The following is an 18,300-nucleotide window of genomic DNA, read 5'->3' on the forward strand; positions in this document are numbered from 1 at the left end:
AGGTACATGCCCTTGACCGGAATCGAACCTGGGACCTTTCAGTCTGCAGGCCGACGCTCTATCCACTGAGCCAAACCGGTCTTGGCTAATTTATCAATTTTTAAGATAATCTTTACAAAAACCTACATTCCTCACTGCAGTCCCAATTTGTGAGAATTTGCTAGCATACTTTTTTTGAAATTATTTGATATATTCTACTTCCAGGCTACTTGTTTTCTCTACATGAAGACATAAGGTAATGCAAAGGACTGGCAGTAAAAATCTTTGAGACCCAATACACAGCATTACATTTTCTATTAGGCATTTTAAAATTGGCAACTCTGGCAAAAAAATGAGCAAGAGTTAATGCTCAAGATGACAATTTTTTTCTAACCCTGAAGGGAAATGTCAAAAGTAGACAAGGTATCACCTTTCATATCATTTTTTGTAATCAGATATTACTGATATACAGGAGCATGCTGGAAATGGTCCAGACTCAAGCCTGTGTTCTGTATTGACTTGTTTTTTTTTTTTAATTTTAATTATTAACTATGCCCTATTAGAGCATTGATATTCTCATGAAATAAAGCATTTGAACTAAAATGCTTTTCAATTACCTTTTTAAGACATATATCCTATAACTGTATGTAATATCCTTTAGAAATTGTGCTAAAATCTTATCTTAGTTCATAAATAAAATGATTTACTTCTTTTGGAATTACCCCAACTTGTTCATTGATTTTCACTATATAATCTAAGACAATCTTCTACACTAATAAAAGAGAAACATGGTAATTAGCGTACGACCACTACCCTTCCCATTGGCTAATCAGCATATCCTTATGAAAATTAACTGTCAGCCAAGATGGTGGCCGGCAGCCATGCACTGAAGCGAGCAGGGAGGCTTGCTTGCTTCAGTGACTACAGACTCCAACGTTCCCTACCTGCCGCTGGCGGCCTCTCAGCTGCAACTCTAAGCAACTATGTACTATGTTGCAAATAAGAAGCTAAACAAAACCCCAGAAACCGGCTTTCATTCAGCCAGGATCAGCCAGCCAGACCACAACATTGTATCGATGTTTTCAGCAGCGAGGCCTCAGAGCTAAAGCTGGCCCAGAATAGAAAAAAAAAAGAAAAAAAGGAGCGGTTGGGAGCTTCAGTCACCTGCTTCTGGAAAACAGCCCTCAGGCCCTCACCCAGACTGGCCAAGCACCCCAGTGGGGACCCCCATCCTGATCCAGGACACCCTTCAGGGCAAACCAGCCGGCCCCCACCCATGCACCAGGTCTCTATTCTATATAGTAAAAGGGTAATATGCCTCCCGGCACCAGGATCAGTGGAGCAGCGAGGCTCCTGGCACCGGGATCAGCGTGACAGGGGGCAGCGCCCAAACCGCCTGATCAGCCCTGCTCTGTGCCTGATAGGGGGGAGCTCCCCAATCCCCCGATCGCCCTGCAGCTCTGTGTGTGACAGGGGGCGGGGCCACAACCTCCCTATCCACCCTGCTCTTTTCTTGACAGGGGAAAGCGCCCCAACCCCCTGATCAGCCCTGCTCTGTGCCTGATAGGGGGGAGCTCCCCAATCCCCTGATTTCCCTGCAGCTCTGTGTTTGATTGGGTGCGGCGCACCAACCCCCTGATCTGCCCTGCTCTGTGTGTGACAGGGTGCTGCGCCCCTCCCCCCGCCATGGGCCCTGCTCTGTGTGTGACAGGGTAGAGCCATAACCTCCCCATTGGCCCTGCCCTGAGTGTGACAGGGTGCAGTGCCCCAACCCCCTGATCTGCCCTGCTCTGTGTGTGACAGGGGGCGGTACCCCAGCTCCCTTATCGGCCCTACTCTGTGAGTGACAGGGGGGAGCTCCTCAACCTCCTGATCGACCGTGCTCTGTGTGTGACAGGGTACGGAGCCTCAACCCCCCTGATGGGCCCTGCTCTGTGTGACAGGGGGCGGTACCCCAGCTCCCCTATCAGCCCTACTCTGTGCATGACAGGGGGGAGCTCCCCAACCCCCTGATCTGCCCTGCTCTGTGTGTGACAGGGGGCGGTACCCCAGCTCCCCTATCGGCCCTACTCTGTGCATGACAGGGGGGAGCTCCCCAACCCCCTGATTGACCTGCTCTGTGTGTGACAGGGTATGGAGCCTCAACCCCCCTGATGGACTCTGCTCTGTGTGTGACAGGGAGCGGTACCCCAGCTCCCCTATCGGCCCTACTCTGTGCATGACAGGGGGGAGCTCCCCAACTCCCTGATTGACCCTGCTCTGTGAGTGACAGGGGGCAGCGCCCCAACCCCCTGATCTGCCCTGCTCTGTGTGTGACAGGGGGCGGTACCCCAGCTCCCCTATCGGCCCTACTCTGTGCATGACAGGGGGGAGCTCCCCAACCCCCTTATTGACCTGCTCTGTGTGTGACAGGGTATGGAGCCTCAACCCCCCTGATGGACTCTGCTCTGTGTGTGACAGGGGGCGGTACCCCAGCTCCCCTATCGGCCCTACTCTGTGCATGACAGGGGGGAGCTCCCCAACCCCCTGATTGACCCTGCTCTGTGAGTGACAGGGGGCAGCGCCCCAACCCCCTGATCTGCCCTGCTCTGTGTGTGACAGGGGGCGGTACCCCAGCTCCCCTATCGGCCCTACTCTGTGCATGACAGGGGGGAGCTCCCCAACCCCCTGATTGACCCTGCTCTGTGAGTGACAGGGGGCAGCGCCCCAACCCCCTGATCGGCCCTGCTTTGTGTGTGACAGGGGGTGGTGCTACAACCTCCCCATCGACCCTACCCTGAGCATGACTGAGGGTGGCATAGCAACCTCCTGATCCGCCCTGCTCTGTGCATAAGGGGGCGGTGCCCCAACTCCGAAATCGGCCCTGCTCTGAGCCTGACCAGGGGCTGCACCTAGGGATTGGGCGTGCCCTCTGCCACCCAGGCGTAGGCCTAAGCCAGCAGGTCGTTATCTCCTGAGGGGTCCCAGACTGTGAGAGGGCACAGGCCAGGCTTGGGGACCCCCCCCACCCCACGAGTGCACAAATATTTGTGCACCGGGCCTCTAGTATATAATAAAAGCCTAATATGCAAATCGACCGAATGGCAGAATGACCCGTGGAACGACTGGTTGCTGTGATGTGCACTGACCACCAAGGGGCATATGCTCAACGCAGGAGCTTCCCCCAGCCCACAGGCCCCAGGCCAGCCAAGGCAGGTGTCAGTGGGGGTCCCCTAATCGCCCTGTTGGTTGCCTCACAGAGGGAGGTGACCGGCTGCGGGAGTAGGGGTGGGGCCGGCAAGTGGGTGGCACCAGGCTGGCCAAGGCGAGTGCCAGCAGGGGCCCCCCCCGCCCCCCCTCGATCGCCCCACCAGCCCCGCAGATCAGCCCTGATCACCAGCCAGGCCTAGGGACCCTACCCATGCATAAAATTTGTGCATCGGGCCTTTAGTATTTCTCATAGTACACATAAAAGGAATGTTGATATTACATATAAGATTTAACTATATTAAAATGATAATGAACTCAGGAATTTTCAAAGTTGTTGTAACCACTGAGGTGGAAATTAGAGTTTTGTTCAGTGTTAAGCATTATTTTATTAGTCAGCACATTAAACTGAAACCATTTGCATCTACTTTTGGCTGTTTATTTTTGCTCCAGATAGTACTTTATGAATGCAGATATATGAAACTTCTGCAACATTACTTGTTATGTGGGTTTAATGTTTATGGTTGTCAGATCAGAATGATCAAATGCAAATTTCTCTCAGGTGTTCATGCAGTCAGGAATGATTTTCAGGATATATATATATATATATATATATATGTATATATATTACTTTGAAGCATATATTAGATAATTTCTGATGGGATTTCTTCTCTCTCCCTTATGGCAGGACTGACAGACTGCTGCTACATCATACTTATGGTGACTCACCAGAGCCAAACAGTTAAAGCTTGATCTCTGGCTCTAGAAGAAGAAATAAATTGTTGGTCATCACAGGCACTCACACTGCTGCTGGTAAGTCAAACATATTCATAACATGAGCACTCAGGGAGGGCACCTGTCACAGATTTCCAGTGTATTCTCTGCTGTCTAGGTTTGGGAACATTTTAATAATTTATACATTTTCTTCAATGTTAAAGTCATATTTGCATTAAAGTGTAGTACTTAGAGTTATTATTATTATTTGTTTCCTTCAAAACTAATGAGAATATTGACTTAGGTAGACAGTTTTTATATATTGACTGCCCAGCATCAATTTCCATTTCCTATCAATATCCTGATTTTCTTTTGAAAAATGACCTCTCTCCCATTGTATGTGGTTTGGAAGGTGGAGTTAATCACATTATACTGCTTTTTGACTTACTGAAGGGTCTCCACATCTCAGTACTCAGGTACAATCAAGGGTACAAGTGAAAAATAACTTTAGCCAAATAGATTTTCTCTGCTAGGATTATACCTCTCAAGGGGAATGAAACAGGATGGAAGAAATAGGTACAGTTCATCTATTCCAGCAGTTTTTCCATTGCAGAAAAGCAGTTCCAAGTCCAGGTTCTTGCTCTGATTTTAATCCTTGCTCTCAACAGTTCTATCCACTTGGTAACACCCTGATATCCTTCTAATACATTTCTTTTTTTAAAGCTATCTAGAATGGGTTTCTGTTGCTTGCAAGCAAATAATACAGGACACACCGAAGTTAAGCTACGTTGTTAAGTAACACCAGCGACTTCAGCAAGGCAATTAATACAGCTTTTAAGTTTTCATTCCAGGCTTTCGTTGCTGTCTGGAGACTATCAATTAGCTGCCACCTTTTTTGAATATTTTTTAGACTTGGGGAAGTCCTTGTGCTCTTGACCTTCAGAAATGGACAATTCTAATAAAATATTAAAAGATATGGACCTGATTTATTTTAGTAGAGTGAAAATGAAAGAAGAGAGTTTTTTTGTGTGATTTTTTTTTTTAGCTTGGCAATATTGATGTCTCCTTCCCTCTAATTTTAATGCAGAAGCTGTCAGTGTACATTAGAGACAACTCAGTAAATCTTTACAGAGAGGAGACACTGAAAAATATTCTCCTGATTATCCATTTCCCTCTTGAGACCAGAGCTACACTACACATGACATACAATATATCTCAACCAAAATGGAAAATATAGCTAATTAGCATTTTAGGCAAACACATCAGGGATTACAAAAAGAAAAGGTAGGTAGATATAGCCTGTTTCTAATTATTTAGGGAGAGAAACTTCTGTTTGTGAATTACACATTTTCATATATCTTCTTCCTCTCTTTTTCACTCTTCTCTGTTTCTGTCTCTTTCGTGTGTGTGTGTGTGTGTGTGTTATTGCCTATTCAAACCTTTCTATTGCTGGTTCACAACAAAACAAGAGAATGCCAGAGAAGGATTTGTAGCCCACAGTACTCTTGTAAAGGGTCGATGGAATGCAATTGCTTCTATTGAAATCATGGTCGTTTCACTCAGCTTCCCTGATATAGATACTTAAGTAAGTTGGAGAGCTTCTTTAATATTCCAGTGATTTTCACTGTAGTGGAAGAGTTTGGTCCTGGGTGCAGTGCAGCTGCTTACTCTCCGTATGACCTTGGAAACACATCGCTTCACCTTTTTCAGGACTTGCTCTTTACGCTGTATAACGAAGTGCTTGGATTAGTGATCTCTAAGGACTTTTTTTCCCTCTAAAATGAGAATAGTAGATATTGTTACCAGTGATTGTCAACATATGCATCCCTAGGATCGGTTTCTTCAGTAGAGTCAAAAAAGCTTATTTTCTGTGGAAAAAAGCCAAGGTAAAAATTCTGTATAATTTGCTATGTTTCCCCTGTTAGTTTTAGACTCTGATAGGACGTCTCTTCATATAATACAATCTTTACCTAAAATATCCCATGGATGGGATGACTCATCTAGTTTTAAAATTAGATTTTAATGGTATTTGAATCAGGTCCTCTGAGTTTTAGCTTGAAATTGAAGGCTTAGTGCTCATTATTGTTTTTGAGTGGTTTACTAACTTTGGATGTAAGACCTTTATGCTCTGTCTATATGAGGAAAGTATTTTACAACATAGTGAACCACTATATGATTTATCTCTCAATTAAAAATATTTTTTTCTAGTTATCTCAGAATAAGTTTACTTTGACAAACAATGATTGAATTACTGGCATGGTAGTGGAAGATCTATATATATAAAAGCCTAAGCGACCATCGCAACTGAACGGAAGACTGAACAGGCTGTGGGGGGTGACTAGGCCAGCAGGGGGGGTTAATGAGGGGCAACCAAACGACTGAGCAGCAGGCTGTGTGGGGTGGCCAGACCAGCAGGGGGGTTGTGAGGAGTGACCAAATGACTGAGCAGCAGGCTGCATGGGGCAACCAGGCTGGCTGCGGGGGGGGGGGGGGGGGGGGGGGGGAGGGCAGTTAGGGGCATCCAGGCAGGCAGGCAGGCAGGTGAGCAGTTAGGAGCCAGTGGTCCTGGATTGTGAGAGGGATGTCTGACTGCCGGTTTAGGCCCGATCCCCTGAGGGGTCCCGGATTGGAGAGGGTGCAGACTGGGCTGAGGGGACCACCCCTGGGCACAAATTTCATGCACCGGGCCTCTAGTAATGATATAAAATAAAAATAATTGTTGTATATGCAGTAGTTAACTTCAACAGTCTACTTACTGAATATACCTTTCCAACATTCAACACCCTTTTTTCAATGTACCCATGTGTTAAATTCACAATAATTTTTAGTTCCTTGACTCTTCAGTTTTCTATTTCTCTATCTTGCCTTTAATTTTTTCTACCTTTAAGCCTGAAAACATGAAACCTCAATTTAGTCACTTTTCGCATTAACCCCAATAGCTTTGCCTCCATGTCTTTCTTTATACATGCACTTTAAGGTCTAATTGTCAATGTGGATTTGCTACTAAAGGAAATCACATAACTATGGAAGGATGGGAGAGAGCAGTTTCATAGTTTCCAGCTTCAGCTTGGCACTTAAATCTTCCTGGAAATCCTTTAAGCTTTTCATCAGTTTCTCTCCCATACATTATTATTCTAAGCTCCCACAATGCTTCTTAAGTTTCCTTATCTACTCCTAGTTTTTGATTCCCAGAAGATGACAGTGCCTTGGAATTCATAGAGAAAACAGACGGGACTAGGACTCTAGTTTCTTAGCCTTTCACCTGCAACATATCCAGTCTTGCCTTTTATCCCGTCTTTCCAGAAGGAGCAGTCATTTTTTTTTTCCTGTTAATAAAAATCCTCTTACTTTGCCAAGGATCCTGTTGTCCCCATTTCCTCAGAGACTTCAATCCATCAGGTATCATTGCTGAATCTTATAACTTCAACATTTCTTTCTATACTGATCCCTTTAAACAAATTTTCACCCTCTAACCTAAAACATTTAAAACACCCAACACTTGCTTAAATTTTGTATATTTTTTAAACAACACCCTATGTCATTCTGTCCATTAACAACAAGCTTCTTGAAAGAATATCCCTCATTGCTTACTCATGGCACGTGCACATAGATCACTGTACTTAGTAAAATTCCAGTTCCCTGGAAATTAAGGAAAACACTATTGCCAAAACTGCCAAAATTTCTAAATGCTAAATTGAATGAGCAATTTATGGTTCTTCTATAATTAATTTCTGATAGTATTTGATAATAGAGTTGACTCATTTTCTTACCATTGAAATGCTTTCATCTCTTGGCTTCACTGTTTTCTGTCCACTTTTCTGAGCTATTATTTCTTTTTGGACCAATGGCCTCCACTATATCCTATGTTTTTGTGTTTTCCATGGTTTCATCTGAAGCCCTAATACCTTCTCAGAAATACATCAGTTGACCAAGGTGTAAACTCTGCCAGGTTTTTTGTTACCTCTGTGTTACCATCAACTGCTCTATGGTCTCCTATACATTGGAAAGGAAAAGCTGGAAAAAATATTTCTGAGAAGACCCGTGGCTAGCACAAGGAAATATAACAACTTGCTTCCATTCATCATAGCATATCTCCAACAGTTTAACATCACTGCTGTTGACCATCCAGTGACACCTCAAATTCAACTTGTACAAGACTGAACTCATAATTCCCATGCCTTAAATCAACTATTTTATCTTATCCCCTCAGTAAATGGCACTTCAGTTTCATTTGTTTTCATAACCCCCAAATTGGAAGTTATCCTATATTATTCCAACCCTCCTCATTCCTACTGTTCACTAATCTTGTCAATTCCTAAAGGCATCTTCAATGAATTCTGTTAAATCCATACTCACAGACCCTATCTTAGCTGTCTTAGTTCTGTTTAGCATAATTTCCAAGTATATTATTTTAAGGCTTATAATTAATGTTTCTGTCTCATATTTAGCTTTTGAAAGCTAAATTTCACACAAGTCAAATGCTTGTGTGAAATCTTCAAATTGTTCTTCATTAACTTCAAGATAGAATTTAAACTATCGTGGATGTGAGAAAAAATATAAAAACCATAAATTTGTCTTGTCCTTTCTTTCTGGTGTCATTCCCTACATCCAGCTCCTGTTTGACCCATTCGTTAGTGCATCTTCTTTGAGTTTTCTGTGGCTTTGCATTATGGTGACTTAACCCTCCCCTTTTATGCCTCAAGAATTACTGTAAATATAATCTCCTCTCAAAAGCATTTTGATGGTCCTTAGCAGTCCACTCCCTACCACAACGGTTGAATTATTTTGTGCCCACCCTTCTCACATCTTGTTCTAATCTTTTAACATGTCACAAATCATGCAGTATCATAAATATAGCTTGATTTGGGGTTAACGTTCTTATCTAGTTTATGAGAATGTGAGATCTTTGAGGACAAATAATATACCTTTTTCTGATTGCGTAGAACCTACCAGATATAACCAAAAAGAAATAAAAGACAAATAAGTGAATTAATTCAAGTGGCTTTCAAAACCCAACAAAAGTACATATCTATAAAAATATGAATTTATAAGGTGAGTGGGATTGGTCAATTCATGGACGTGGAACTCTGATTTTTAACTGATATCTATCTTAAACTTAGAAATGACACAAACCTTCTCTAATCTCATGTACTAATTGTACCCATATTAGAATGATATGAGCAAGTTTGTTGACCATTCCTGAGTTCAATGGAAAAAGGTAACATGCAATGTCAGAATATTATAATTTCTTTAGACAGGGAGTCAAGTTTCCCACAGAAGGAGCTAGGAAGACATTTATTTTTTAGGTTTTTTTCAGCCTGAAATGGCTCATTCAACTTATCTCCTGAATCTAGTTTCTGCTAATGATCACAACTGTTCTATAAAACTTGTCCATTCTGCAATATTTTCTGTTCACTAACTTTATTCTGTCTCTTAATTGATCTTATTTGCCCTTTGGGTTCAGTAGAGTTTTCTGCCACCAACTTGGACAAATACATATTATGGTTCCAAATCCCAGTTACATATTCTCAGGCTTCTTTTTGCAGTGTCCCTTCCTTCATTAATCTAGACCAGTGTTTCCCACTATAGCTGTATCCCGGAGAGCTTAAAAAACACAGATTAACAGTTTCCAGCCAGACCAATTAGAGAAATTTCTGTGTGTAGGTTCAAGCATGGACATTTAAAAATGGCCGCGCATGAGTATTATTGACTGGGACCCTGTGGCCTAACACAGTGACACTTTTGTGTTCTAAAAAAAGCCACTATCCCCTGTTCTTCAGAATAGGGAGCAGAAAAGAGTTTGTAACTCAGTGTAGAGGTATAGGCTTAATTTACGCAATGTCTACTAAGTAAATTTGCAGATAAGACAGAGAAAAATAGGTTTTAGAATGGCATAATAAATAATTCACAAAAATTACACAATCATTGATTCAATTTAACTGTGTTCTAGGATAAACCAGATTCCTAAAATCTCACCTAAAACTTTTGTTTTGGAAACAAAGCTTTCTAATAATAACACATAAACTTTTTATTTATCTTCTGATTACATTGAGTAGAGTATACGGCCAAGACTTTATTTCCAGAGGTTCAATTGATTTTTTTATTTCAAATTTTAAGTTTTATCTAATTAAACTTCAATCTTTTATTATTTTGCATCTTGTGTGTTTTTTGGTTTTTTTTTGCTTTTTTGGTACAAAATTGTTGAAAGGTATTAGGAACATATAACCAATGGTTTCCATTAATGGTATCAGTACAATACATTTTTTTCCCAACCTTTTTTGTTTCTGGGAGCTCTGAAAGCCAAGAAGCTAAATCTCGGAACACATTGTTTTTATTTGCAGGACAAAAATGAAATGGGTTTACTTTGAAATTAGAAATTGCTAATCCTATTTCCTATAGTTGTTAACAGTGAGTCACTGTTTACAATTGGATTATCAACTGAACCAAGGGCTGTGTACCATGTACAGTGAAAATTGAAAAAGCCTGTATGACGAGCTGCCATTGATTTTATGTTACTGCACAATGGTAAATGTGGCATCTCCTTAGCACTACACTCTATAGCTCTATTAAAGTGAATTTCATGATTAGAAGCAAATTATTTGGTGAGGAAAAAAGTAAAAATACAATTATTAATGAGACTGACAACTTTTGGGGGCCTCAATAAGTTTTTTCAGTTAACATTTTATAAAAATGTGTACCTGTTATTGAAGTTATCATGTCATACTGGGAGATGCCGGTTCTTTTTATGTTGTTTCATCACTGGATAACATGTGAAGCCTGAGTTCATCTCCTGGCTTAAAATGTTGTCTTCAGTCTTCTTATATAACAATGTATTACTTAGGTACTGTAGAGCAACACAATAGTGTGTGTATAAAATGGCATCAGTACAATAAATATTTTGTTTCTAACATTTCTAACATATCAGTACAATAAATATTTTGTTTCTAACATATCTATAGAAAGAGATTTTTTCTTTAATCCTCACCCAAGAATATGTTTCTTGATTTTGAGAAAGAGAGAGAGAGAGAGAGAGAGAGAGAGAGAGAGAGAGAGAGAGAGAAAGGGAGGAAGAAAGAAAGAAAGATGTGAGAGAGAAACATTGATCAGTTGCCTCCCATAGGTGTCTGGACTGGGGATGGTACCACAACCTAGGTGTGTGCCCTGACTAGGGAGTGAACCAGCAACCTGTTTTTGATGTATGGGAGGATACTGCAACCAACTGAGCAACCCAGCCGGGGCAAGGAAGAGAGATTTATTATAAGGAATTGAGGAAATGGCACACATGGTTATAGAGGCTGACAAATCCCAAAATCTTCAGGGTGATTTAGCAAGCTGGAGAACCAAGAGGGCTGATGGTATAATTCCAGTGTGAAGGCCAGCAGGCTCAAGACCCAGGAAGAGTCAATGTTTCAGTTCAAGTTTGAAGGCAGGAAAAAGCTACATTTATAATTTTTGCCTTATCTGAGTATCATGTGTATTTGGATACCTCTCTTCCTCCCTCCCCTCTTCACTCCCCACTTTTTTTCTTTGTTTGTATACACACACACACACACACACACACACACTTTAAATCCACTTCTTTTCTTATTTTACTTTTACTTACATATTGGAAATAGTAGGCTATTCATGTAAATATATATATCTATAAGAGGGGAACCCAATACAATCTTGAATTCCAAGCAGAGTCCCCCTCCTCAGCATTATCATATATATAATGGAAAGGATCTGGGCAGGAACACTCCCCCCCCCCGCCAATTTATATATATAAAATTATATAAACATATGTATTTGTAGAAAAAAAAGGTAGGGCAGAGATAGGTGAGGAGAGCAGGGATACACCCCAATATATTATATTCTTGCAGTGGTTCTCAACCTTCCTAATGCCGTGACCCTTTAATACAGTTCCTCATGTTGTGGTGACCCCCAACCATAAAATTATTTTCATTGCTACTTCATAACTGTAATTTTGCTACTGTTATGGATCGTAATGTAAATATTTGATATGCAGGATGTATTTTTATTGTTCGCGACCCACAGGTTGAGAACCGCTGCTTAGAGTGTGTTGTGGGGAATGTATGGGTGTGGGCAGAACTTGGTAGCCTGGACACTCAGAAATGCCCTTGGTAGCTTGGCCTCTTGATCCCATTCAAGGGAACCTAAAGTCCTGTGTTCTGCCCAGGACCTGGGTTGGTGCTAGAAAGTAAAATTCTAGGTGAATTTTTGCCTAGAGGATGATGGTGGGCTGGGTTTTTTTATAGGTGGCATCTCCACTCTAAACCAAGGCTTCTGGGGGAGCCACAGAGCTGGAGCAAGATGCTTTGAAGCTTGGGAGTTGCAAGAAGAAACAGGATGAGCTAGAGGGAAGAATGGCCTCCCTGCTGGGGCCTTAGTAGAGCCTGCTCCTGCTAGATTATGAGAAGCAGAAGGCTCGGAGGTGTGCTTGAGTGCACACAGGGTCCCAGAGCTCCCCCTGCCTGCCTGGCTGTTTCCCCCAGGATCCCAGAGCTTCCCCTGCCTGCCTGGCTGTTTCCCCCAGGATCCCAGAGCTTCCCCTGCCTGCCTGGCTGTTTCTTCCTTCTCACCTACTCATTGCTCCAGAGAGCTGACAGGCCTGACCACTAAGTGCCATGTTCAGTTCTTCTCATTCTCTTCTAGGGACCTTCATGTGAGGGTGAGGGGCTAGGAGAGAACACAAACATTAACTCTGTGTGTGCTGGAGTCTTGACTGGGTTGGTCCTGTGCAGTGAGGACCAGGGATGGGAGAATGAGCCAACCCCACCTATGCTCCACCTCCCTGCTCCCCCAAGAGATGATCAGTCTCAGCTGGCCAAGGGAAGAGATTATTTGGAGAAAGTGACCCCAGCTCCACTGGTGGTTAGTCATGAAGAGGGTAATTAGAAGAGAAGTCTTTTTCTTGAGTTTGCTTTGCCTCCACAGAGCCAGCTTGTTAAACTTTTCAGGAGACATGGAAAATAACCTTGAGTTCTCTGCTGACAGATACCTCTAAAGCCTCATCAGATCCACACCGGAGACAGCTTGGTTCACCCCTTGTCGGTCACAACCAGCATTTCATAGGGATAGATATACAGGCTTTTGCTTCTAGTCTCACTCCTGATGGGCTGAAGTCTGTGGACTGTCATTGGTTTCTGCTGCAGGTGCAGAGAAGACTTAGACGTCCTGGGTTTAAGGAGGCATGAGAGTGTGTCTGGCCAGGCAGGGAGCAGGTTTTCCTCTAGAGAGGCAATGACGTTTCCATCTCTTCTTTCAAGGTCATCTTTCCAAAGTTGGAAGTCACCTTACCGAGTTCCTGTCTCTGACACTCCAATGAGAGTCTTCATCTCCTCTCTGGAATCATTGTTTCCTCCTCTTCTTCCTCTGCCTCCCTCTGAGATGCCTTCTGCTTCCTCCATTCTGTTTCTGCAATGGCCAACAATGGGGGGCATGGCCAGTAGTCACTTTCAGTCTTGGTTGGTTGTTTGGGTCAGGGGGTGAGGATGTTGGGAACTTGGATGACTCCATGATGAGGTCCTCAATGAAATGCCTGCTCTGAGGACTGCCTCCCGTGGACTTTCTGTTGTGGATGGGTGGCTTCTTGTAGATGTTGGAGTTTGGGCAGGTCATTTTAGGATGGTGGAAATGGGGCAGGCTGGTCCACTGGGTCCAACTGGTTTTTAGGGCTGAAACCTGGGAGATGATTCCAGGGACCATGTGTTCCAGGAGGAAATAGGTAAAGTGCGGCTTGTAGATCATGGGGTCAGGCACTCTATGTCCAGGATGGCCTTGACCATTGGGATGATGGCCAAGTCCTTATAGCCCAACACCTAATTCCATGGAGTTCATGTGCTAGCTCTATTTTTCAACTGACATTAGAATTAATGCATACCTAATATTTTTTAAACATAAATTTTTTTATCTGTATATCTTGTATTAGTAAAATGAGCTGGGTTACCACCAGAAAAGTTTGAGAGAAATTACAGCCTGTGAAAATTATTTTTAATGGTATATAATACCAGCCATGATTTGAAAAGTTTAAAAGCTACTATTTTTTAAAATGATTAATTTTACACATGCCTATAAAGTAGGCTGTATTTGGAGTTTTGTAAACTAGATACTACACAGTAAGAACAATGGGTTGTAAATTAGGTTGCATAATTTTAACATTGTTATACAGGTAGTTTAGGCCTAAATATATGAACATTTATGTAGTAAATAAAATTGTAACATAATATATGATATTAATAAATATATTATCTAAGTTAGAAAAACTTATACACCAAACTTAGAAATTTAAAGGATGGTATATAGATGTGAGTAGAAATAGATATGTAAACATTTTCCCCTACAACTCAGTTGCTAGTTTTGAGCAATTCTAAAGGTTTATATTCCATTGGGTAAAATCTGTGAATAATCTGAATTTGACTGCTTAGATTAATCAGTGACTTCATATTTTTAAGATACTTTGTATTTTTTTGCCTTAATCTCTGAGATGAAGTTGTTTATTATATTACCTTCCCTCCACAATTTCAAGTTATTTGAATACTTTTTAAAGTTGTCACATAGTGGTAGCAGAGAAAAATAATAGGTCATAAAATCAAGAGAACAACTGCCAAAGGACCAATATAAGCAGATTTAAGTACGGTAATTAGAGGTATTAAAGAATGTTAAGCATGGATGTATTTTTCTAGGAAAGCTATAGCTAAAAAAAAAAATAGGTAGCTGAATTGGCAAAGAGATACCTTGCAGACTGCTGACTCAGTATTGCATTACTTCATAGTTGTTTACTCTGAACATAAGGGCTAACAGGGCTCCTTCAGTCTTTGCTCATGAAGACAAAGGGAAAACCTTCTGTTTAAGTAGGATGTGGCTTATAGAAGCATCTTATTAAAATGACATTCTCCCTGTGGGCATATGTATTAAGAACCAGTTCACCCAGCCTAAAATCAATTACTTCTGCCTATGGCAATGAGAGTCTGAGTTAAACACAATTCTCAGAGGTAGTTAGCATTCCATTGAAGGTTATTGCTTCCATCTAAGAGAGGAGTTAACCAATTTAATCAATTCTCTGAGTGTTAAACCTCAGATAGTAAACAACTTAGATTATAAATAGTGCAATTATTAAGTATAACAATTAAGACTCTGTGTTTTAACTAGATAATTCACAGAGTAATCAATGGTTAGCCACAGAGTTCTAGTTGTTTAATACTCACTTGAATTTTTATTGAGAAGTATTAAATGAGTTAGCATGGAATTTAAAATACAATTAGAAATCTTACCTGTAAGCAGCTACTGTCTTTTTAAAGTTACAACCCATTAAAAGATCTGGCCAGTGTATTCATATAAGAAAATGAAATAGATTACGGATATAAGAAAGTAAGATGTTTAGAATTAAAAATTGGCTTTTAAAAGCATCAACTTTTAGTAATAAAATAGGAGAGAGCTTCAGAATTCTCTTACATCGGTAATAAGTGAGAAGCTACTTTCTTAATCCTAAACAGCATTTACTTAGGTATTTGGAGCAGCTTATGGAAAAAAATGGTCTTAAAAAACTATTTTAAAAATGTGTGCATCGTATAGTTTGGAGAAAGAAGATATTTATTTGGAAAAACTTATTATTTGAGAAAAAATAATTGAGGAATAATGGTGGATTTGTTAATTAATGGTATGGAGATAGGAGGCTCACCTCTTGGAAAGCAAATTTGATTCCTACATTACAAAGCATAAATTGGTTAAGGAGTTAAATGTAAAAATCATTTTATAATACTAGAGGAAAATATGTGTAAATTGTGTAACCATTGACAGAAATAAGTAATTTAAAAACATTATCAAAAGCTAAAAATCTTTATAAAGCTCTCTAGCAAAATTTACAACAAGAAGTTAAGAAAAATACATGTATTGATTTTTTTTGAAAAAAATATGGCTAACAAAGCATTTTCTTAATTTATAATGAAATGTCACAAGTAGGAAATACAAGTAAAATCTTTATGTCAAAGAAATAAAAAGGTATTTCATATATGCAAAATAATAACCAATAATAGTAAAAATGAAAATGTTCAAAATCTCTAGCAAAGTAAAAACATACATTATAAAACTATGTAATGTACATCATTTTTTACAAAGGCCAAAAAGTTTGGTAATACTCCATGTTATCAGATATATGGGAGAAATATATTCTCATACACAGCTATCAATACCCTTAAAAACATTTACTTCTTTGGGGATTGAAATTTTGCATTCAGAATTTACTGTAAAGATAAAAGTAAATCAATGCTAAAGATAGTGCATGTAGAAAAAGATGTTATTGTAAGTCCAAGTAATGTAATGTAAGTTCTGAGAGAGGAGGTAATTAGTCTGTTTTATGTAACGTATCTAGAAAATACTAAATATTTGTTTTTGTTATACTTGTTCAATAATAATTAAAAGCAATCTAAATATGCAACAACATAGGAATTGGTACATAAGTTAGGATACAGCCAATTTATAAAATTTTTGTAGTTCTTTAATGGAAAGATGAAGAGTAGTGTGTTATGTAAGGACTTTCATAGTATACTAAATATATATATGCAATTTTAAAAGTGAGTAACATGATGCTCAGTATGATCTCATCTTATAAAAATTCTTTTATTTTATTTTATTTTTTAATCCTCACTTGAGGATATTTTTCCATTGATTTTTAGAGAGCGTGGAAGAGAGAGGGAAAGACAGAGAGAAATATCAATGTGAGAGAAACACATCGATTGCTTGCCTCCTGCACGAACCCTGACTAGGGCCTGGGCTGGAGAGGAACCTGCAACCAAGGTATGTGCCCTTGACCAGAATCAAGCCCTGCGGTCCATAGGCCAAAGCTCTATCCACTGAGCCAAACTGTCTAGGGCTATAAACATTTCTTTTAAAGTGACACACATTAAAATGTTAACTATTGTGAGAGATCATGCAATATTTAATACTAGTGGCCCAGTGCATGGATTTGTGCATATTGAAAAGAAAGTAATTAGTAGAAATATTTTAATATGATATAAAAACAAAAAAAAACATGATATAGACATTGTGCCAATAGTTGGTCTTTGAACATATTCTGTTGACAATGCTGCTTTCTTTCAGCAAAAACAATCAAATTCATGATCGACAATGACAGATCGAAACACACGCATGTGATTGGCGCCTGCAAGAGCTTTATATGTATTGCGCATGTGTAAGTCAATGTTTATTTTTAAACTAGAGGCCCGGTGCACAAAAATTTGTGCACTCTGGGGTAGGGGGTCCCTCAGCCCAGCCTGTGCCCTCTTGCAGTCTGGGACACCCTCGGGGGTGACCACTTGCTGGCTTAGGCCTGCTCCCAGGGGGATTGGGCCTAAGCTGGCAATCAGACATCCCTCTGGAAGCCCGACAGCCCTCGGGGGATGCCCACTTGCCAGCAGGGAGCAGACCTAAGCTGCAGTCGGACATCCTTAGTGCTGCTGAGGAGGTGGGAGAGGCTCCCACCACCACCGCTGTACTGGCAGCCATCAGTCTGGCTTGTGGCTGAGCAGAGCTGCCCCCTGTGAGAGCGCTGACCACCAGGGGGCAGCTCCTACATTGAGTGTCTGCCTCCTGGTGGTCAGTGTGTGTCATAGTGACCAGTCATTCCCAGTCATTCTGCTGTTAGGGTCAGTTTGCATGTTACCCTTTTACTATATAGGATAGAGGCCTAGTGCACGTGTGGGGGCCGGCTGATTTGCCCTGAAGGGTGATCCGGATCACAGTGGAGGTCCCGCTTGGGTGCCTGGCCAGCCTGGATTACGGGCTGATGGCTGTTTGCAGCTGGTCACACCCCCTTCAGGGTGGGAGTCCCCAGTGGGGTGCCTGGCCAGTCTGGGTGAGGGGCTGAGGGTCGTTTTCAGGCTGGTGGGCGACTAAAGCTCCCAGCCTCTTATTTATTTATTTATTTTTTATTCTGGGATTTATTTACCTTGTATAGCTGTCACTGGAGCTGAGAGTCGGCTCCAGCTCTGAGGCCTTTGCCAGCTGTAAGCAGGTTATCTGGGTTTGTTTAGCTTCTATAATTGAAACTCTGTTGCCATCACTGGCCGCTCTAAGCTCTGAGCCTGCTGGCGGCTGAAAGCAGGTTTCTGGGTTTGTTTAGCTTCTATAATTGCAACATTGTTGCATCCGGAGCTCAGAGCTGGGCTGCGGCAGGCGGGGAACCTTGGCTTCCTCCGTCACTGGAGCAAGCAAGCCTCATGTTCGCTTACCTGCCTGGCTGCCAGCCGCCATCTTGGTTGGCAGTTAATTTGCATATCTTGCTGATTAGGGAATGGGAAGGGTAGTGAAGTTACGGTTAATTACCATGTTTCTCTATTATTAGATAGGATTACCAGTGTGTGTCATATGTACTGGCTGGTTGGTTGGATGGTCAGATGGACGGAGGATCAATCATTTAGCCTT

General features: G+C 41.3%; 1 pseudogene; it reads right to left on the reverse strand.

The window, feature by feature from the left end:
• LOC139009437 (dematin-like) overlaps positions 1-18,300 on the reverse strand; it is a 121,700-nt pseudogene that overhangs the window by 39,268 nt on the left and 64,132 nt on the right.

Source organism: Myotis yumanensis, unplaced genomic scaffold (genome assembly GCF_028538775.1).
Source record: "Myotis yumanensis isolate MYYU_CA2020_CCGP unplaced genomic scaffold, mMyoYum1.0.hap1 SCAF_4, whole genome shotgun sequence".
Taxonomy (NCBI): domain Eukaryota; kingdom Metazoa; phylum Chordata; class Mammalia; order Chiroptera; family Vespertilionidae; genus Myotis; species Myotis yumanensis.